The sequence below is a fragment of the Lepidochelys kempii genome, chromosome 4, assembly GCF_965140285.1.
Source record: "Lepidochelys kempii isolate rLepKem1 chromosome 4, rLepKem1.hap1, whole genome shotgun sequence".
NCBI lineage: Eukaryota > Metazoa > Chordata > Testudines > Cheloniidae > Lepidochelys > Lepidochelys kempii.
Window position 1 is genome coordinate 132,415,115 of NC_136383.1, and position 22,708 is coordinate 132,437,822.

The window sequence follows — 22,708 nt, forward strand, 5'->3', positions numbered from 1 at the left end:
TGCTAGTTTGGACAAATCCCTTGATCTTTCTGTTTTTTTCCCCCCCATTACATGTGAAATGGCAAAGGTAAATAATACTTCATCTCCCCCACCTTTTTCATATCTTGCCATGACAATGTACCTGTTGCAATGTATCTGCTACAGTTGTAAACAAGAACTGGGGAAAGAGGAACATCTTGGGCCTGGGACTGTTTCTAAACCTCTTGGATTTTCGCAATTTGCCCAGAACTGTCTCTTCGAAATTGCCCAGACAACTGCTGATGTGACAGAATGGATTATAAAGGATGTTAGATACACTCACAATTTGGAGTCGTTTGTGGATCCAAAGCCCTGTTTAGATTAAGATGTGGTAATCCTGGCTCCCCGCATCTTGTGATTGGACTGAATGTCGACTGGCCATTGGGACTTCAGTTCTGATCTTCAGATTCTGGTGTAGTATGCTTGGGTTATGAATGTAAACTGAGTGGTTTATTTTGTAACAATAAGGAGTACTTGTGGATTATATATGAACACTGTGTCTGGTATCTGCCTGCTCTCCTATCTCATAGGGAGACTCCTGCTGTGGGTCTAACAAACCCTACATTGTGGGTTGAGGAAGCCATGCCCCCTTTACTGTACTGGGCATGGTCCAAGTGCACTGGTATAAGAAGGAGCAGCTCAGCTCAGTTGGGGCTGACTGCCAGGGAGGAAGGACATGCTCCGTTGGCTCCAGCTGAGGATCAGCCAAAGTCCGAGGCCAGGGAGGCCGGAGACACTGTAACCCAAGCAGACGCTAAGGCACCTATTGGGAACCCGCTGCCCCAGGAGTCACTGGGGACAGCGCAGACCAGATAACCCGGAGACAGCAGACCACAGCAACAGAAACTACAGTAAGCTGCAGCCCAGGGGAATTAGATAGTGGCTTGGTTAGTGAGCCAGTGTTTTGAGTCATTGTGTTTCAGTCGGAACCTCCCCACTGACTCAGTGGCATGTGCCCCTGCCACTACCAGGGCCTTGGGCTGGGGTCCAGTGGAGAGGGAGAGACTGGACCCCTTACCAGGGCTGCCACCCTCCCACCCCGCTTGTGTGTGGTGGTCCCCTTCCTGACTGACTTTGGCCACTAGGCCTTACTGCCAGTCTTCCTGGGGCGAATATACTGATTGTGGCTACTAGGCCTTACTGTCCCGCTAAGAGGGGCAAGCCTATTGACTTTGGCCATTGGGCCAAACTGACCAGCTATTAGGGGCGAATACATGGACTCTAGCCATTATGCCTCACTGCCCTGCTGAGAGGGGAAATATATGGACTTTGGCAGTTAGGCCTTACAGCCCTGCTAACTGCGGCAAAGCTTATGCTCAAATAAATTGGTTAGTCTCTAAGGTGCCACAAGTACTCCTTTTCTTTTTGTGAATACAGACTAACATGGCTGCTCCTCTGAAAGCTATTAACGTTGGTCGGTTGGCCCACTGCCCTGCAAACCGGGTTGAATTTACTGATTTTGGCCACTCGGCCTCACTGCCCTGCTAAGAAGGGTGAATTTATAGACGGGGACTACTACACCTTAGAGCCCCACAAAGAGGGGGCGAATCTATTGACTTTGCCCATTGGGCTGCATGGTCCAGCTCTTAGGGTCGAGTACATTGATTAGTCATTAGGCCTCATTGCCGTGCCAAGAAGGGCGAATTCATGGACTTCGGCCACTAAGCCTTACTGCCCTGTCATCCTGGGGCGACTGTATTGGTAGTAGCTATTAGGCCCTACTATCCTGCAAAAAGGGGTAAATCTTTTGATACTGGCCATTGCGCTGTATTGCCCTGTCTCACTGGAGCGAACTTACTGACTATAGCCGCCAGGCCTTACGGCTCTGCCGATGGGGACCAATTGATTGACTCTGGCCATTGGGCTACACTCCCCTGCTAAGAAGGGCGAGTATATTGACTGGGGTCTAGGAGTGTGATGGGGTGCACTCGTCCTACACTGGATGTGGTCATCCCCAACCCTGTCACAATAGGTTATATGTACATTTTACTATCTCAACTCAACATTAACTAAGATTTTTGAGGGGAATCACCACAGGTGTATAGTAACTTTGCATCATGGTTATTACAGCTAAATCATAGAGACAAATATTGAAATACCCCCATTTGGCACCCTTTAGTATGCCACACCTCCTCCATACCTCTGCTTTCCCTCCCTGTTCTCCCACTTTTCCCCTTAGAGACTCATCTTCCAACCAACATGCTTCCATGTACAAACTCCATTCCTGAGACAGCTTCTTCCTCTGGCAAATCCCTGAGTTTGCCAGAACACAGTCCTAGCATGACACTTCAGAGCAGGTCCATCACTCCAGAACTACAATTTTCTGTGTGTCCCCCATTACTGCCAAATCTGAGCACACCACAATCTTTAATGTATTTATCCTCAAAACCCCTGTGAGGTAGGGGTTTTGAGGGGAGATAACATTATTATCTCCATTTTACAGATAGGAACTGTGTCACAGAGACATCAAGTGGCTTGTACAAGGTCACAGAGAAAATCTCTCAAGTCCTACACTACTGTCTTAACCACTGGGGCATCCTTCCTCCTATATATCCTCCTACAACTGGAGAGGTGGCTGGGAACATGAGGAGAGAAGCATGTGTATGAATTGGTCAATATGAGGAGCATAGGTGGACAACTGGATAGTCTCCCTGCTTCCCTCAGTTCCAAGTTCTCTTTCCCTTCCCCCATGCAAAACCCACAACTCTCTTCTCCACACCACTTATCCCTTACTAGTCAGCCTGTCTCCTGGCTCCCTATGGTCTCTGTGATGAGTCAGCTAAATAGCGATGGAATTCAATTAAGTTGTCATGGATTGGGGAAATAAATTATTTCAATTTTCCAAGTTCAGAAGTAAACAATCTAAGCTATTTTTCACAATGAGGTGGGGTTTTTTTTTGGTCTGTGCAGTTTGGGGACTATGGCAATTTTAGCTAGAGGAATCTCAAACAAATTGAGGACTTTTATTTTTATTTTAAATGAACGTTCAACATTTTTCCTCCACAAAAGTTACTGTTTTATGAAAAGATTATGTAGAAAATGCAACTGTCCCGAGAGTTAATAGGTCAAATTTTAGTCCTACTTTAAGAGCAAATCTCAATGCAACATTAGCTATAGAGCCTCTTCCAGGACCTTCACAAGAACAAAAGATAACAGGATACCGATGCTGCTTCAAAAAGCATCCAGCAATGTAAAGATCAGGATGATGAAGTATGGACACCAAGCCCTGAGCCTCTGAGATATCTGGTGACTTGGGGAGCAAAGGGAGAAAAAGAACCATGACCTCACAGCACAAAGTGCAGGGAAAGCAGTGAGTAGCACTGGAGCAAAAGCAAGAGGAAACCAAAGGCCAGCTGGTGCCAATGAAGTCTTTTGACACGGATTTTTTTTTTCAGGTCTCCCACCAGGCTGCCTCAGCTCTACTTCCAGCCGTTCTTTGACGGGAAAGCCAAAGAGAGGTTCTTCACCTAATACAGTAACTGGAGTTCTTCAAGATGTGTATCCCTGTGGGTGCTCCACTCTAGGTGCGCATGAACCTTTGGAGATTTTTTTTTTAGCAGTGCCCTTTATGCCCGCACATGGGCCCTGCACATCCTCATGCCCTGTACCAAGGCTGTATTGGCCTGTGTGGATGAAGTGCCCTCAATTCCTTCTCTACTATAAAGCCGACAGAAGCAGCTCTGAAGCAGAGTGGAGGAGGGCTGGTATTGGAGCAACCAGAGTGGGACATATCTCGAAGACCTCCAGTTACTCCTTCATCAAGTAGCATCCCTGTGGGTGTTCCACCTTAGGTGATTCCCTAGCAGTTACCCTTTAAGGAGGTGGGAGTTTTTGATTCCCTAGCAGTTACCCTTTAAGGAGGTGGGAGTTTTGGAACAGAGTCCATCACTGAAGAAAAACCTGCACTGCCTACAGCCAAATCTGACCTTCCAGTGTGAATTAGGGCATAATAGTTGGAAAACATGTGCACCAAGGACCCTATTGCAGCACTTCAGATTTCAGCAACTGAAACATCTTTGAGTAGATTTACAGACACACTGTGATCTAGCAGAGCATGCAGTTACTTTTAGGGGAGGTGTAACATCAGTGAAAACCATAGCAGGCAATAATACATCCAGAGATCCATTTAGAAAGTCTCTGAGTGCAGGTAGGTGTTCTCTTAGACTTAGCTGCAAAAGAAATAAAAAGAGTCTAAGGGTCTTCCTGAATGGTCTAGTCCAATACAAGTAAAAGGCTAACACCCTTCTAATATCCAGTGTATGAAAAGCAGACTCTTGCATAGACTGTTGACGCTTTAAGAAAAAAACACCCAGAAGATTAATATGAAATTCAGAGGACGCCTTAGGTGAAGACTTCGGATGAGGTCGTAGAGATACCTTCTCCTTGGGGAACAGAATAAATGGAGGGTCTGCCATTAGAGCTCCCATTTCCCCAACGCTTCAAGCAGAAGGGATGGCCACAGACAGATGTAGCAGGATAGATTGTCGGGCTCAACGGGTAGTGACCAATGGCTCCATGTCTAGTTGGCAGCTGGTATCAAGTGGAGTGTCCCAAAGGTCGGTCCTGGGGCCGGTTTTGTTCAATATCTTCATAAATGATCTGGAGGATGGTGTGGATTGCACTCTCAGCAAATTTGCAGATGACACTAAACTGGGAAGAGAGGAAGATACACTGGAGAGTAGGCCCTAGACAAATTGGAGGATTGGGCGAAAAGAAATCTGATGAGGTTCAACAAGGACAAGTGCAGAGTCCTGCACTTAGGACGGAAGAATCCAATGCACCGCTACAGACTAGGGACCGAGTGGCTCGGCAGCAGTTCTGCAGAAAAGGACCTAGGTGTTACAGTGGGCCAGGAAGGCCAATGGCATTTTGGGATGTATAAGTAGGGGCATTGTCAGCAGATCGAGGGACGTGATCGTTCCCCTCTATTCGACATTGGTGAGGCCTCATCTGGAGTACTGTGTCCAGTTTTGGGACCCACACTACAAGAAGGATGTGGAAAAATTGGAAAGAGTCCAGCAGTGGGAAACAAAAATGATTAGGGGACTGGAACACATGAGTTATGAGGAGAGGCTGAGGGAACTGGGGATGTTTAGTCTACGGAAGAGAAGAATGAGAGGGGGTTTGATAGCTGCTTTCAACTACCTGAAAGGGGGTTCCAAAAAGGATGGCTCTAGACTGTTCTCTAGACTGGTAGCAGATGACAGAACAAGGAGTAACTGTCTCAAGTTGCAGTGGGGGAGGTTTAGGTTGGATATTAGGAAAAACTTTTTCACTAGGAGGGTGGTGAAACACTGGAATGCGTTACCTAGGGAGGTGGTGGAATCTCCTTCCTTCGAAGTTTTTAAGGTCAGGCTTGACAAAGCCCTGGCTGGGATGATTTAATTGGGGATCAGTCCTGCTTTGAGCAGGGGGTTGGACTAGATGACCTCCTGAGGTCCCTTCCAACCCTGATATTCTATGATTCAATGTAGCTTATAGTTCAAAAGATTGTTTCATGAGATGCTTAAGAATCAGGCTGAGATCCCACAGTGGTGTAAGGAATCCAATCTGCAGAAAAAGATGGATAAATCCTTTTAGAAATCTTGCTGTGGTTGGGTTAGTAAATACTGAGAAACCTTCTACCGGCACATGGAAAGCTGTTACTGCTGTTAAATTAACCTTGATTGAATTCATAGAAAGGGCTGAATTTTTCAATTCCAACACAAGATTGAGGAAGTTGATGATTGTATGAACAGAGAGGAAAGGTTGTATCTTAGAGATGTTCTTTAGAAAGAATCAGCAAGATATAGACAGCCTGGATGTGTGGATCTAGAGACAGGTCCAAGTCAAAGAGGACCTAAATGTAAACCCTAAACTTTCCATAAGGTATTTCCAAAGTTACTGTATCAGATGAGCCTAGGGTAAGGTGATTTCCTGTCTGAAACAAAGATGACATCATTTGATGATGTGAAACAAAAAGTGAAAATACTGTAATGACTCAATTAGCGTATATGAAAATTTCTGCTAAACTGTGTAGCAGAAGCCCTTTACTGTTCATTGGTATTGGAGCTGAAAGATATGAGTTCTGTCACAGAGATGTACTAACTGGTCAAGTTATGCCATGTAGTGACACCAATTACATTGCTAGGTGGTCACAAATTTATGTTTCTGAGTATTGTTTAATCTAGCAGAAAAAGCCATAATGAGATCCAACAGCTGGAATATGAAGATAGACAAATTTGGACTAAAAATAAGGTGCAATCTGTTTACCAGTAAGGGAAACTAACAATTGGAACAAATTACTTAGGGATGTGGTGTATTCTCCATCATGTGAAGTCTTTAAATCAAGACAGGATATTTTCTAAACTTATAACTCAAACAGAAGTTTTGGTCCTGAGGCACAAATTGCTGGGTGACGGTGTACGGCTTATGTTATACAACAGGTCAGACTACATTATCATAATGGTCTCTTCTGGCCTTAAAAACTTATGAACCTATTACCTTACTGGAATTATTTCAATTAAGTTAAATTGGTTTAGATGGATGGTTTCAATGATGTGCACTCCCTGTTATGGCAAAAGTTCTTATATATGACTTGCACAGTAGTTAGGATTTTTCTGGAAAAATATTGTAGCAATGAATAATGTTTGTTTTTGTGCTAAAAGGCATAAGTACTGAATGACAAGTACTGTACCAATTGGTAATGTTGGAGGCCAGCATCACAAAAGGTCTGCTGCTACTTTCTGGCAGCTACCCACTACTTTATTTTTTCTGACAGAACCTCTACTGCTGCCTTCCAATTTTCAATGACAGAAGGTCTAGGTTGTTTACCCAAGTTTTCATTTTAGCCCATTTTTCACCTCCTACCCTCATTCCATACTACCTAGCTGTTATTCCACACTGTGTAAAACCTGAAGGATCGCATGGACTTTGCTTACTTTTGCCTAGGGAGTGAACATTTTGAAATTGTCTTGAAGCCAAGTCTCCTACATAGTAGCACGGAGGTCAGCTTCTGAACAAGTGAGTCAGTAATTAGAACTGATTAGATTATCTAGGCAGATTTTGATTAGAAAAAAGATGCTTTTATAATCAAATTATTTAACTGAGCAGTCCTTAGAAACAGATTAAACCAAATGTGTTATGCATTCAGTCACATAATGTATTAGGAAAAAAAAACATTTTAACTCCAACTGGAAAGAATATTTTTAAAAGAACAATCTACTTGCTTTCCAGGTTAACACTTTTATCTCAAATTAATGTTATTGTAGGGGTGCACAAGTTGATTTGTAGTTTAGAAGCTAAACAAATTACCAGATGGCAAATTTTGCAAGTGTACATAAATCTTAACCTTAAGTGTGTTGTATGAGATAACGATAAATGATTTTGGATCACCATTGGGTTATTTTCTGACTCATTTTTGTTTCTTTATAGTTCAAGGTGGCAGGTGCAAAAGAAGAGTCAATCTGTGCTCCTACCTAGGGGCACTTTACCCACACCACCTGCTGCTCTATAAAATTTGGCTGGAATCATGCAAGCAGGTTTCATATTTGAACAGTTTGCAAAGATGTTGTGTTACCATCTCTCTGCTGTTACCATCTGAACCTTAAAAGAAAATGAGTCAAGAAATAAATAAATATATAGAGAGCTACAACTAGGGATGGGAGAGAATTTATCCAATTATTGAGATGCATAATATTTCAGTCATTATTTCAAATAGACCATTCAAATGCCAAATCATGATAAATTCTAATGGAATATTTTAATTTTCACAACATTTTAATGAAACATAAGTTTGTGCAATTTACTGCCTGGGATAGCCCAAATCAACACAGCATTAATAGGTCAAATGACATAGCTAATTAGGAGAACCAATATATTTTAAAATCCTGATAATATATTATAACAAACATAAAATGCACTCCCTAGTTGTCAACAGCCTCTAACAGTGTGAAGTTATAGCAAAACTAACAAATTGTATTCTGATTACAGTACACTCATTCACATAATGTAAAAACAAAGTCAAAGGTGAAATCCTGGCCTCAGTGAAGTCAGCAGAAGGTTTGCCATTGACTTCAATGGGGTCCAGATTTCACCCCAGATATCTAACTTTTGTTTTTTTTTTTAAAAAGTGTCTGGCTCTATACATAAGGACAAATGAGAAGATAATTTTCCTTCCGGGGGGGGGGGGGGGGGGGGGGCTACAATCTAAATAAGTGAATAGCAGAGGAACAACACACACAGAAATATGTGGGAACCTTGCTATGATTCATTGTTTAATAAAGAGGAAACTCACAGTTGAACAATTTCAACCAAATGTCACATTGTTCCAGCTCCACCAACTGCTGGTGTAGTGGAAATTCATGTATCATTCTCTAGAATGTGCCATTATGTTTCTTACATACCTTCTAGCATATATGTCAAAAAAAATTGTTCCAGTTTTACTACCAACTAAATCATAACTGATCTCTTTGAAACGATCCATACTGATAGGGCTGTTCTAGTCACTCATACGTTAATTCCTTAGGTATGCACTTCACTGTTGCACTTGAAAATGACCTAGTTTCATTCACATTCATTGCACATCCTTAAGAATTAACAAAAGAGCAAAGTTACCTTTACTATCATACTTATAGTTAATAGATCTGTATCGCTAGAGAAAATGCAGTGAATAAACTGGGATAATTAAAATGTATGGAAATCATGAGAAATAATTTTTGCAGCCAACAGTCAGTCAATTACTACTTCTTCAGAACCTTTTCAACATTTCCTTATTAAAGGGGATTTTTAATTAGAAACATACACACTAACATTTAACACATGCAGTAGTCTCTACTACCAACCAGAGGATTTTCCACTGCCAACACTCTCCATGCTTGTAACACATTTTGTCCACACACACAAAGTACTTGCACTTGATTAAAGCAAGACTCTGTATATTGCATCCTGTACTGGGTCATTCTGCACTCTTGTTGCTGTAGTGCAGAGGTTATCAAATTGTGGTCTGCGAGCTCCATTCAGGTGGTCTGCGGATAGTTCCCTCTAAGGTATGTGCCTGGGCGGTCACACACAAGAGAATGAAGGGCCACCCACGTAATTAGTGGAGCCACACAGGCGTGGCTCCACTAATTAGGTGTCTGGACCCTGGAGAAGACATATGTAAGGTGGGGGGCTGCCATGGCAGGGGAAGAGAGGGAGAGACCCCCCTCCTTCCCAGCCCCAGGTTGGGGGCTACCACAGTGGGGGAGAGAGGGCACATCCACTGCATTAGAAAGGTAAGACTAGTGATATTAAAATATGAGTTGTGTGCGTTTATTTGCAGATCCAAAAAACTGTTAATTATTAAGAGTTTTTTTATACAGAGCTTTTATCCAAAGCGCTTTACAATATTTAGCTAAAGATACAAACAACATTTGGAACGATCATTAAGTGGTCGGCTGAGACCCTCAGGGATTTTCAAGTGGCCCGTGGAAAAAAAAAAAGGCCTACACACCTAACTTAATTCCTCTTTGGGGAAGAGACTGTCTCTTAGTTCTTTGTAGGTACAGCGCTTAGCACAATGGGGTCCTTCTCCATGACTGGAGCTCCTTGGTACCCCAATTAAACAAAAGAAACAAATACATAAAAATAAATATTAAATAGATAATTCTCACCTACTAATGGATATGAGATAAATAGTCATATCAACTTGATTAGCTCTATGACCAGGAGAAGTCTGTTGAGTCATCTGAAAGATCCTGTTGGCATAGAGGGAATGGCCTTCAGTGGGTTCACTTTTTTCCTTCTGGAAATACTGGAATACCAGTGGACAATGCTTCATATTCCCTGAGGGCGGGGTCCCATCTGCCTCTGTTTTATTTCCCCTCCTATTTAATGTGCATGTAAAGCCTCTATTAGTATTAATGATATTTCCAAGGGGCATTGCTTTTCCAGAAGATTCCTGAAGCTCATCATTAATAAATAATAATACTTATTGTTATTACAGCATAACCCATAACAGGAAAGATGTTTTCAGTGGTTGGGATGCTAGCCTCGAACTCAGGAATTAAAGGTTCAATGTCTCGTTCTGCCACGAACATCCTGCATGACTTTGGACATGTTACTTAGTCTCTCTGTGCTTCAGTCCCCCATCTGTAAAACGCACATGCCTCTGCCTCAAAGGGGTGCTGTGAGGATTAATACATTAAAAAGTGTGAGGCACTCAGATAACATTGTAATGGAGGACATATGAGAACTACTTCAGTAAGAATCAAGGTGACACCATACAAAGCAAGTAGTAGTCCCTATCTGCAGAATTTATAGTCTAGGTAGAGGAGACAGGTAAAAAAAGTTAAAAAATGCCAATGTTGTTTGTTCCTTTTTCCCCCACTCAAAATTAAATTGTGCCAACCCATCCCCCATATTACCATTGCCCAGGTGCTACAGTCAGCCTGCTTAGGGTGACCAGACAGCAAAGGTGAAAAATAAGGCCTGGGTTGGGGGGTAATAGGTGCCTATATAAGACAAAGCCCCGAACATTGGGACTGTCCCTATAAAAGCAGGACATCTGGTCACCCTAAGCCTGCTTCACCACTGATAGCCCAGTACACCCACCCCTCAGTGATGCAAGCAAACAAAAGAATCCAATACAATAGTGTTTGTGTACCTGAAGCTATGTACAGACATGCCCCTTCTGCCCAAGGGGCTCCAGCTGCTCTCTACCCTATGGCCAGAGGACTAATGAGAGATTTCTTCCTCCTCCAGGACTCCTTGCACTTGGGGGCAAAAGCTGGCCACAGCATATCCCACAAGTGGGGAAATATGCACAGGCCCTATCAGACATCAGGGCATGCAGCTGAGTCTGGGACCAGATAGCTGCCCTCCAGCTGAACACCATGATGACCAAAATACCTGGTTGGCTGAGAGGCATCACCCGACCTGTTCTTAAGCCCATCAGCAGTACCAGGCAAGTGGCTGCTCAACACTTACACCTGAAGCTGCAATCACTCATGTGCCTGCCCTGCTTCTGCACTGCTCCCTTGCTTAGTTTCTGACCCCTACCCCTCTGACTTTGCCTCCTGGTTGTCACAGCTCCAAACATTAGGTATGACTGCCCACTGCCTGGTCCATGACAGTTTCAGCAGTCTAAAACCAAAAGGAAGAAAGGACAGGTTCTGCCAGCAGAATGGATTTCATGAAGGTCAGCATCTCCAGGGTCAGAGATAGCAGGCCCTTTGCAAAACCTGCAGATGCAGATTGCAGGCACAGAGTGAGACACTAGAGGAACAGGCTGTGCTATGCACAACTCTGATGCCAGCCCCTTGAGAAACAAAAATTCCACTGCCAGACAAGCTTGCCAGGGACCGTGGTAAAATCTGTGGGTTTCTGTTTTCCCTCCAGTCATTCCCCATCCATCAGTCCCAAGTGGGACTTATCCTCAGCCTGCTGACCCAGAAGGCCTTAGCCAGGGCCTCTCTACTCTTTGAGAAATCAAGCCCTCTCCTGAGCCAGCTTGTCTTCTTGAGAACTTTGTTCATGCCACGGAAGTGATTTTTGATGACCCAAGACATGTGCATACAGCAGAAGCTGCACTCCAAGCATTGCCAGCCAGTTGCTAATTGTGTTGTGGAATTTTGATGCCTGGCAGCAGACACCCAATGGAATGAAGCTGTGCAGCACTGTCACTTCCGGCTCAACCTAGACGAAGAGATCAAAGGTGGGGCTGGTGTGGGTGGAGCCTCTGACTGGCCTGGACACCCTAACTGAACTGTGCATTAAGATTGACAGCTGCTTGATGGAATACTGCCAAGACAGAAGATCAGCTTCCCAACCCCCATCAGTCTCGCTGACTCCAACCCACTAACCTTCCACATCCTTCCTACAGCCCATAGGTGCTGGAACTAAGGGTGCTGTGTGTGCTGCCACACCACCTGACTTCAAGTGGTTTCCACTGTATACAGGGTTTACAGTCTGGTTAAATTGCTCTCACTACCCTCACTATACAAATTGTTCCAGCACCCTTGCTACAGTCTGAACGCTCATATCTGCTGGCAGGCAGGTATGGTGCATTTTACTTAGCCATGCTGCCAGCAACCTTACCTACCAAATCCAATCACAGACTAGAAGTCCTCTGCAGCTCTGCCTGCCTGCCAAGGGCTTCCAAGACAGAGGTATTACCCTGAAGAGAACGTCAGCAACCCAACACCCTCTGTGATGCCTGCCAAAAATCAAAGCTTCATTGACATGTTCAACAAAAAGAAAGCTGAGATCCTTCTGCCCCATCATAGCTACAACTGCCCCATCAACCTCCAGCCTGGCACAGAGCTTCCTTTCAGGTGTATCTATTCCTCTGGAGATATCTTAAAGAAAACTTGTTCCTAAGTGACCAGAGGAGCTAAAAAACAGGAGCAGTGAACAGGTGAGTTTGGTGAGGGAGTTCTTCAGGTGAAGGAGGAGTGACTGTGTAACACTTGGGGTGAGTTTGTCATTTGATGTGTGCTTGCTGCTTGACTGAATTATATAGTGTGATCTGTTGGGGGGGAGGAGGGGGGCAAAGTGCTGAGCCTAAAGGCCTGCCAGGCAAAGTGGAGAGCTTCTTAATGAGGCTTTGATCCCTGATCCCTTTAGGATCCATTATCCACAGGGTGGGGCTACTCAGGGATAACAGGGGTTTAAAAAGCTAGTTCATAAGTGACCAGAGGAGCTAGTGAAAAGGAGCAACTAACAGGGGAGCTTTGTGAGGGTGTTTAGAGAGGAAGTGTGAGAGCAGCTCCCCCGATTAACATTCCCTAAATTTAGGCCAATAAACAACCTCCCCACACTATGCCCTTTCCCCCCAAAAGTTCCAGGAGTAAAAATAATGCAGGAAGAAGTCTAGCAGCAGAATGGGGGCTATCCAGCTTGTTGCACTGAATGTACCATATATGATTATCTGCCGTGTGGGAAAGTGGCATGGGTGTGCATTCAGTGCAAGGAACTCAGAGCCCTCAGAAATCAAGTACAGGCTCTGAAGACCAGAGTGGCTGAACTGGAGGAGCTAAAGGAGAAAGAGAGGTACATAGATAAGACTTTCTGGGACACAGTAGAGCAGACCCAACCCCAGCCTGATAACCTCTATGTTGTTGAGGAGGACAATAGTCTCTGGGAAGGAGAACATCAAACTGCAGCAGAAGGAAGCAATCACATAGTTGGGACCCTTCTTCCAGATGATGTCATCGTATCCTCTTGCACTGAGGGTACCCCTCTGGGGGGAGGGAACCCCTTTTATTAGGAAGACTCAGGTAATAGTAATGGAAGAGTCTATCATTAGAAATATAGATAGCTGGGTTTATGATAACCAGGAAAATCGCACAGTGAATTACCTGCCAAGGATGAATATTATGGATCTCTCAAGACATCTAGACAGACTTATGTGCAGTGCTGGGGAGGAACTGGCAGTCATGATAGACTGATGACATATGGAAAGGTAGGAGAGAGGTGCTGGAGGCCAAATTTAGGCTGCAAGGTAAGAGATTGAAGTTCAGGACCTCCAAGGTAGCATTCTCTGAAATGCTTCCAGTTCCATGTGCAGGGCCAGTTAGACAGGCAGAACTGGGTCTCAATGTGTGGATGAGATGATGGTGTAGGGAGGAGGAGTTAAAATGTATTAGGAACTGGGGAAACTTTTGGGAAAGGAGGAGCCTATACACATAGGGTGGGCTCCACCTAAACCAAAATGGAACCAGATTGCTGTCACATAAAATTTAAAAAGCTTAGAGCGGAGTTTTTGAACTAAGGGTTGAGAGGCAGCCAAGAGGTTCAGAAGAGCACACAGATCGGACAGACACATCCCACAGGGGAGACTCTGTTAATGGAGATTCCCTATATCCTAGGAAAGAGAAGAGGCTAGAAGTTGATAAAATACAGGTAGGAACTAAAGAGAAATAGTCAAATGAGAAACCGTCCAATCCAATTACATCACATAATGGCAAACAAATAAATACTGAACATTTTTATAAGTGCTTGCATAAAAATGCAATAAATCTAAATACTAAGATGGGGGAACTTGAATGCCCTGGTATTAGATAAGGATATTGATATAATATCACAGAAACGTAGTGGAAAGATAATAATCAGGGGGATATGGTCATACCAGGGTACAAAATGTACAGGTGCTGGTAGGGAAGTGACACTATATGTGAAAGAAAGCATAGAGTCAATTAGTAAAACTCTTAAATGAATCAAACTGCACCACTGAATCTTTATGGGTAGAAAGTCCATGCTTGAATAATAAGAATATAGCAGTAGGAATATATTACCAACCACCTGACCAGGATGGTGATGTGAAATGCTCCAGGAGATTAGGAAGTCTATAACCATAAACTCAGTAATAATGGGGGATTTCCACTATCACCATACTGACTGGGTGCATGTCACCTCAGAATGGCATGTGGAGATAAAATGTCTATACACCATTAATGACAGCTTCCTGGAGCAGCTAGTCCTGGAATCCACATGGGGGGAGAGAGGCAATTCTTGATTTAGTTCTAACTGGAGAATAGGGTCTGGTCCAAGAGGTGAATACAGCTGAACCGCCCAGTAATAGTGACCATAATGTAACTAACTTAATGTCCTTGTGGGAGAGAATATACCAAAGAACGCCACCACTGTAGCATTTAACTTCAGAAAAGGGACCTACACAAAAACAGAAATTAAAGGAGTAGCTGCATGGAAACATTTAAAAAAAACTCTATAAGAGAAGCTCAGATTAAATGTATATCCCAAATTAAAAACATAGTAAAAGGACATAAAAAGTACCACCATGGCTAAACAGAGTAAAAGTAGTAGTTAGATTTAAAAAAGGCATCCTTCAGAAACAGTAGGTCAAATCCTACTAAGGAAAACAGAAAGGAGCATAAACTCTGGCAACTTGAGTGTAAAAGCATAATTAAGCAGGCCAAAAAAGAATTAAGAAAAACTAGCAAAAGACACAAACTAACAGCCAAAATAAAAAAAAAAAAGTTTAAGTACATCGTAAGCAAGAAGCCTGCCAAACAATCACTGGGGCCACTGGACAATCAAGGTGGTAAAGGAGCACTCAAGGAAGGTAAAGGGCATTGCAGAAAAGCTAAACGAATTATTTACATTGGTCTTCACTACGGAGGATGTGAAGGAGATTTCCACTACTGAGCTGTTCTTTTTACATAATAAATCTGAAGAACTGTCTCAGAATGAGGTGTCAATAGAGCAGGTGTTGGAATAAATAGATAAATTGAATAGTAATAAGTCACTACGACCAGATGGTATTCACCCAAGAGTTCTGAAGAAACTCAAATATGAAACTGCAGAACTACGAATTGTAGTATGTAACCTATCACCGAAATCAGTTTCTGTTCCAGATGACTGGAGAATAGCTAATATGACACCATTTTTTTAAAAAGGTTCCAGAGGCAATCCTGACAATTACAGGGCAGAAAAGCCTAAATTCAGTACCAGGCAAATTGGCTGAAACTATAGAAAAAAACAGAATTACCAGACACATAAATGGACAGGATTTGTTGGGGAGGAGTCAACATGGCTTTTGTAAAGAGAAATCATAGAATCATAGAATATCAGGGTTGGAAGGGACCTCAGGAGGTCATCTAGTCCAACCCCCTGCTCAAAGCAGGACCAATCCCCAACTAAATCATTCCTCACCAATCTATTAGAACTCTTTGAAGAGAGACAACAAACCCATGGACAGTGGTGATTCTGTGGATATAGTGTACTTGGACTTTCAGAAAGCTTTTCACAAGGTTCCTCACCAAAGGCTCTTAAGCAAAGTAAGCAGTAGTGGGATAGGAGGGAAGGTCCTCTCATGACTCTGTAACTGGTTAAAAGACAGGAAACAAATGATAGTAATAAGTGGTATGTTTTCAGAATGGAGAGAGGTAAACAGCCATGTCCCCTAAAGAACTGTACTGGGACCAGTGCTGTTCAACATATTCATAAATTATCTGGAAAAAGGGGTAAACAGTGAGGTGGTAAAACTCCGAGAATGATGGGGGTCTAAATTAGCTTTTACCACTCAAGAAAGTTCTTGGAGTCTTTGTGGCTAGTTCTCTGAAAACATCTGCTCAATGTGCAATGGCAACCAAAAAAGCTAACTGAATGTTCAGAATTATTAGGAAAGGGATAAGATAATAAGACAAAAAATATCATAATGCCACTCTACAAATCCAGGTACACTCACACCTTAAATACTGGATGCAGTTCTAGTCACCCTATTTCACAAAAGATATTAGAACTGGAAAAGGTACAGAGAAGAGCAAGAAAAATGATAGGGGTGTGGAACAGCTTCCATATGTATAGTGACTAAAAAGACTGGGACTGTTCATTTTAGGAAAGAGATTATTGGAGGGGGGATATGATAGAGGTCTATACAATCATGAATATTGTGGAGAAAAAGTGTTATGTATCCCTTCATATGAAATTGATAGGCAGCAGGTTTAAAACAAACATAAGGACATACTACTTCAAGCAATGCACAGTCAGCCTGTGGAACTCATTTCTAGGGGATGTTGTTACGGCCAAAACTATAACTGGGTTCAAAAAATAATTAGATAAGTTCATGGAGGATATTTCCATCAATGGGTATTAGCCAAGATGATCAGGGATGCACCCCATGCTCTAACTGTCCTATGCTTCTAAATGCCAGAAGCTGGGAGTGGACAACTGGGGAATGAGTCCCTTAATAATTGGCCCTGTTCTGTTCATTCCCTTTGACGTATCTGGAATTGAATATTTTCAGAAGACAGGATACTGGGCTAGATGGACCATTGGTCTGTCCCAGTATGGCTGTTCTGATGTTCTAAAACCTGAAGAAAGGGTTCATCTGTCCCTCCATGTCACCAGCCGGGGCTTCACTTTTCTTTGTAAGGAGGAGTGCTCTACAATCTTGTGTGGATTACTAGGCATTAAATAGGGTTACTATCTGTAACCGGTACCACTTACCCCTTATCCATGAGCTCTCTGAAAAGCTCTGATATGTGAATTGTAAATTGAACCTTCTTGGAGCTTACATCTTGATTTGGATTTAAGATGATGATGAATGGAAGATCACCTTCTGCACCTAGTATTGCCATCTTGACTACTCAGTTACCTGGTTCCCATTCAAGGTCCTTATAGACCACTAAAACCTAGAATACCTCCTGACCACCAGACATCTCAACCAAAATCAGATCCCTAGTCCCTCTTTTTTTGTCCAGTTTGACTTTGTAGGTAAATGTCCAGGGATGAGAAATGGAAAGGCTGACTCAGTGTGTCACAACAATAAGTACCTCGAACCTGGCAGAGAACCTCCTTCCACAGATCATAAGGTGTCCTATTTTGTCAGTGGATAGCAGTCTGATGTTCTCTATTCATTCTCTGCTGCCCAACAATCCATTCACCACCCAGATCCACCAGGCCCTGGGTGATGCAGATGGCCAGCATGACTATGAATTCAGGCTGCAGGATGGTGTCCTCTATCAGGAATAGGATTTATGTTACGGAGGGGCAGCCTAGACTTCAAGTCTTGAAATTGTGTCATGACGTGCTTCTGTTCTGTCACTTTGGCCAATCCAAGACTGGTTTGGTGGAGTTTCTGGTGGCCAAGTCTATGCGCTTATGTCAAGGAATATGTGAAGTCCTGTAATCTCTGCTCTCAGACAAAGTGCCTGTGCTCTGCTTTTTGCAGTACTTGCCCATTCCACCTCAGCCTTGCTCAACCTTATCTATAGACTTCATAATGGAGATGCCTCACTTTCATGGGCACACAGAGATCCCACTGTTGGTCCATCTCCTAACTAAGATGGCAAACTTTGTTCTTGCCACACCATCTCCAGTGCCCTGGAAACTGTGTGTCTCTTCTTAGAGAAGATCTTCCATTACCACAGACTACTAACCAGAATAGTGTCTGACCAAGGCCCTTGCTCATCTGCTGTTTTTGATGGGAGTTTCTAAGACTTCTTGGAATAGTCCCTCACCTCTTCTGCCTATCACCTACAAAGCAAGGGGCAAACAGAACAAGTCAACCAGATACTGGAACAGTATCTTCATTGTTTTTTGAATTGCCACCAGGATTACTGGTTTTCCTATGTGCAATTTGCCTACAATAATACAATCTATGCCTCCACCCAACAAAACCCATTCTTTTCTTAACTATGGCTCTCACTTTCACCCAGACATACCTAGAAGTTCTATGGTACAGACTTGGCTACCCACCTGTGCCAAGTGCACTGAGAACTCAAGGAGCAATTGAGATCTGCTGAAGAAGCTTACAAGCACCATGCTGACCAGGCCTGCCCCTGACCTTGCTGTATCAGCTCACCCATCAGACAAGCTAGATCACCAGTACCTGGGCCCATTCAAGATTTTGAACAGGTTAACCCAGTAAGAGTTAAACCGCAGCTACCCACGTTCCTAAAGTTCTATCCAGTATTTCATATCTCCCTTCTAAAGACACATTGAGAACCTGTTCCTTAACTGCTCCAACCCACCTCCACTGCCCATAAGCATTTGAGGATAGGAAGAATACTTGAGCCAATGAATTCTTCACTCCTACTGAGTTAGGGGGGGAAATCCAGTACCTGCTGGATTGGGAGGGCTATGACCCAGATGAGTGGTCCAGAGAGCTGATTGAGAACATCCACTTCCTGGACCTGCTACGGGACTTCTGTTAGAATATAAATATTCAGGCCTGTCTGCAAAGGCCTGTACTTTAAGAATTTAGGTGTATTCTTATCACTTGGCTAGTTCTAGAGGTATAAAAGAGAATCAAAATCACTGTCTGCTGGTGTAAGGGCCTTCTCTTACTGTGACAGTCTGAGGCCCTGTTCTTAGGCTAAGGCCTTTGGCTAAGCAGCAGAGGCAGCCATAAGCTGGGAAGCGACCGGTCACATCTTCACATTCCAAACTAGTCACATTGAAAGAAGGTGCTATTGGGCTGTTAGGAATACAATCCTGTCCTGATAGTGCCCATCACCTCCAGAGAAAGGGAAGTACCTAGAAGATGTAAAAGGAAACTTAGTTTGATAGCATCCTGTCTGGCAAGAACTCACTTATCAATAGCTGGGATGTGAAATCCTCATTTCTGTATTGTTTTGTCATCATAGTTCCCACTTTGCTATTCTTTGTCTATATAATCTCTGTCTGGTTCTGTGATTGTTCCCGTCTGCTGTATAATTAATTTTGCTGGGTGTAATTAAGGTGGTGGGATATAATTGGTTACATAATCATGTTACAATATGTTAGGATTGGTTAGTTAAATTTCAGGAAAATGATTGGTTAAGGTATAGCTAAGCAGAATTCAAGTTTTACTATATAGTCTGCAGTCAATCAGGAAGTGAGTGGGTGTGAGGGTGGGTGTATGGGTGGGGGAGATGGGAACAGGGAATGTGGGTGAGGAAATTGGAATCATGTTTTGCTAAGGGCAGGAATGGGAACAAGGATGCAGGTGTAAGGCTCTGTAGTGTCAGAGCTGGGAAGGAGGACTCTAAGGCAGGAAACTGGAATCATGCTTGCTGGAAGTTCACCCCAATAAACATCGAATTGTTTGCACCTTTGGACTTTGGGTATTGTTGTTCTCTGTTCATGTGAGAAGGACCAGGGAAGGAAGCGGTTGAAGGAATAAGTCCCCTAACAACTTCCATTGAATGTATCCCAAGTAGCCAGACCCTAGGGCATCCCTGAAGGTGTGTGTTAGGGGGTGGGGGGTGGTACTGTCAGGAATCAGGGCCTGCAGCTGAGCATGGGACCAGATAACTGCCCTGCAGCTGAACACCTTGATTCACCAAACTATGTGATTGACTGAGAGGTGTCACCAGACCTGCTCTTAAGCCCAGCAGCAGACTGGGCCAGCAGCTGCTCAATGCTTATACCCACAGCTGCAACCACTCATGTCCCAGACTTGCTCAAGCCCTATTCCCCTCCCAGTCCTACTCCCTGCTTGGTTCCTGACCTTGGCTCAGACTCCTGGTTTCTTACTCCAGCTCTGACCGTTGGTGCTCCTTCTGGTTTCTGACTCCATGTCCAACCACTATGTCTGTCTACCACTGCTCCAAACCAGTAGGTTTGTCTGCCCACACCTGGTCCATGACAGGCCTTCTCAAAGAACAATTATTGTCTGACACTTAAGGTCTTAATTTCAAGTTACTGGGGAATTTTTTCATGTTTCTAATAAGCAAATAAACTGTTAAATACATTACTTATTTGAGAGATTCAATCAAATAAATGAAGAGGAAATTCTGAAGAACTAATTACATGGAACTGATAGCTCATTAAAGATGTCACTTTCCTCAGCTACTAAAAAGACAGATTCATGGATGTGGCTAGGAGAAATTAAGAGATCCAGCCAGCTCTAAGGTACACAGTTATACTTTGTGCCCGACCTCAGAACTAAAGGTAATAATTTGTATCTTTAAGGAAGTATTTGAGAAATAAAGAACTGTATATATCAAGTGGCTGCATTACAACAGAATGAAAGTTAAGGGTCTGAAATATTTTCCATGAATTGAAGATACCAAATCATTCATAAAAGCACAAGAGGAAGTTGGTGATAGGTCTTATTTACAGTATTGAGATTTTTTTTTCCAGGATGCTCCCAGAGGACCCCATCAGTGCCAGATCCCCATTATTCTAGGCAGCGTACACACACAGATGACATAAGAACAGCCAGACTGGATCAGACCAAAGGTCCATCTAGCCCAGTCTCCTCTCTTCCGACAGTGGCCAGTGCCAGGTGCCCCAGAGGGAATGAGCAGAGCAGGTAATCATCAAGTAATCCATCCCCTGTCGCTTATTCCCAACTTCTGGCAAACATGGGGCCAGATTCTCCCATCTACCAAGTGCACTTTGCAAATTCACTTTTTACTGTTTACACAAGGTAAAGTGATCTTAAAATGATGAAAAGATGTGCTCTGAAATGTGCTAGAGCTGCGCTCAGTATAAGGAGAGGCATGGGACTGGGAGGGATGGGGAATTTTAGGGAAGTAGGGGCCTTAAATTAGCAGCAGCAGAGAAAACTATCCCCCTGAAGTTTTAATTTACACTGGGGTGGGGCACTTGATAATCAGGAAGCTGCAATTGACTTCCCAACATCTTCGGTCAGCTCGAGTGCAGTGGATAATCAAGATAACGGTCACTTCCTCAACAAATTTATAATCTAGTCTTAAATTGAGACAAAAATGAATGTAAGCAACCAAAAGGGAGATGAAGGGAGTGCAAGGGGACAAGATTACAAGGCTACATAGTCTAAAAATATTCCAAACCTCCATTTTTTTTATTATTCTTTCACTGCCTATTACCTTTTTATTTTATTATACACTTCCTTTCATTTTTCAATTATATTCATTTCTTAAATTTGTGTACTGTCTCTTTGCTTTCTTTAAGTAATCTCTAAGCAATTAAGACAGATTTACATCTATAATTTAAGATCTTAAACTTAAGATTTAAGGCCGTGATCAAAGCCATAGTATCTTAACACACAACACATTCTATAATTGCCCTTGTGAACTGAAGTGGACAATGTTCAGTGCAGTATCAGCTTCCTCAGGAGGGATCTGCAAAGAATCTGTGACCCTTCTGATAAGGTTCTGGAACTGTTTAAAATTGTCAGCCGGGATTGGTGGAGGTGGCATGACTGCTTTATCTGGGGATAAAGAAAAGATTTTGGCTGGTGGAGAGATCTATTCATCAGCCCTAGCTTCCAGTTAATCAAAAGGTTTCCTCCTGTGCTTCCGGTGTCCTGGAGAGGGAAGGTGATGAAGGTTGTCTAACTCTGTGATGGGTGGTGCTTGAGGCCCTAGAGAATTGCTGACGATAGACCACCCACCAGTCCCAGTATGGCCAAGGTGATGGGGCATATCAGATGGAATGGGTGGAAGCATCCATGGGTGCTCATACCAGCGAGATGGTGATTGTTGATCTCTCTCACCAGTGAGATCAACTTAGTCAGAGACCTCTGGAAAAAAGAGCCTCTATTGAAATGGAGTGGAAAGCCTTGGACAATATTTGAGAGACTGAGGCAAGATCTTCAAATTGACCTACACAAGGAGGATTTTGATGAAGTGGTGGAGCTGCAGAAGAAACTTGAGGTATGACTGTGGGTATTGGACAGACATCCAGGGATCTGGAGGTCCTTGGTACTGAGAACAGATTGGAGCCAAGAAATGGTGAGCCATGTGTCTCAGGCACAGCCAGGTCTCAGGAAAAGCAAAACTCTTGTGCCACTGAGTGTTGTGGTACTGTGTCGAGGGCTTGAAGAAAAGTTGATGGTACCATGAGTCTTGAGTGCTGCAAGAGGAGTCCAGATGGAGCCCTAGCAGTCTTTTTCAGTACTGAGTATGAAGAGGTAGAGCTCTTCATGCCACCTCACTCCTTTCATGGTACCAATTGTCTTTTGGAGCCCAACATTTTGAAGTCTCTAGGCTTAACAGTGCCATTGTCGGTACCTGAGGAACCAGCAGCCTCATGGGTTCCGGGTTGGAGAGATGGGAGCCAAAGTGGCTGGAGTCACTAACAACCTTGACTTTTTTTGAAGTACATTCCATACCCAGAGAACTTGGGGCACAGTCTTTGGAAGTCTTATGAGAGGACACTTGAATCTTCTTCTTAGATGCTTTGAGGAGTGTGGCTCGGAGGTAGTAGAGATAGTCAACTTACTTGAAGACCAGCATATAGGGGCAATGGGGGAGGAGTCCCCGGCCCAGATCAGAGGCAGGGCTCAGTGAGCTAT

The 22,708-nt window shown here is 43.4% G+C and overlaps 1 protein-coding gene across 9 annotated transcripts in view; it reads right to left on the minus strand.

Annotated features, from left to right (window-relative positions):
* CTNNA2 (catenin alpha 2) overlaps window positions 1–22,708 on the minus strand; it is a 783,540-nt gene that overhangs the window by 514,555 nt on the left and 246,277 nt on the right. The window lies entirely within an intron of this gene.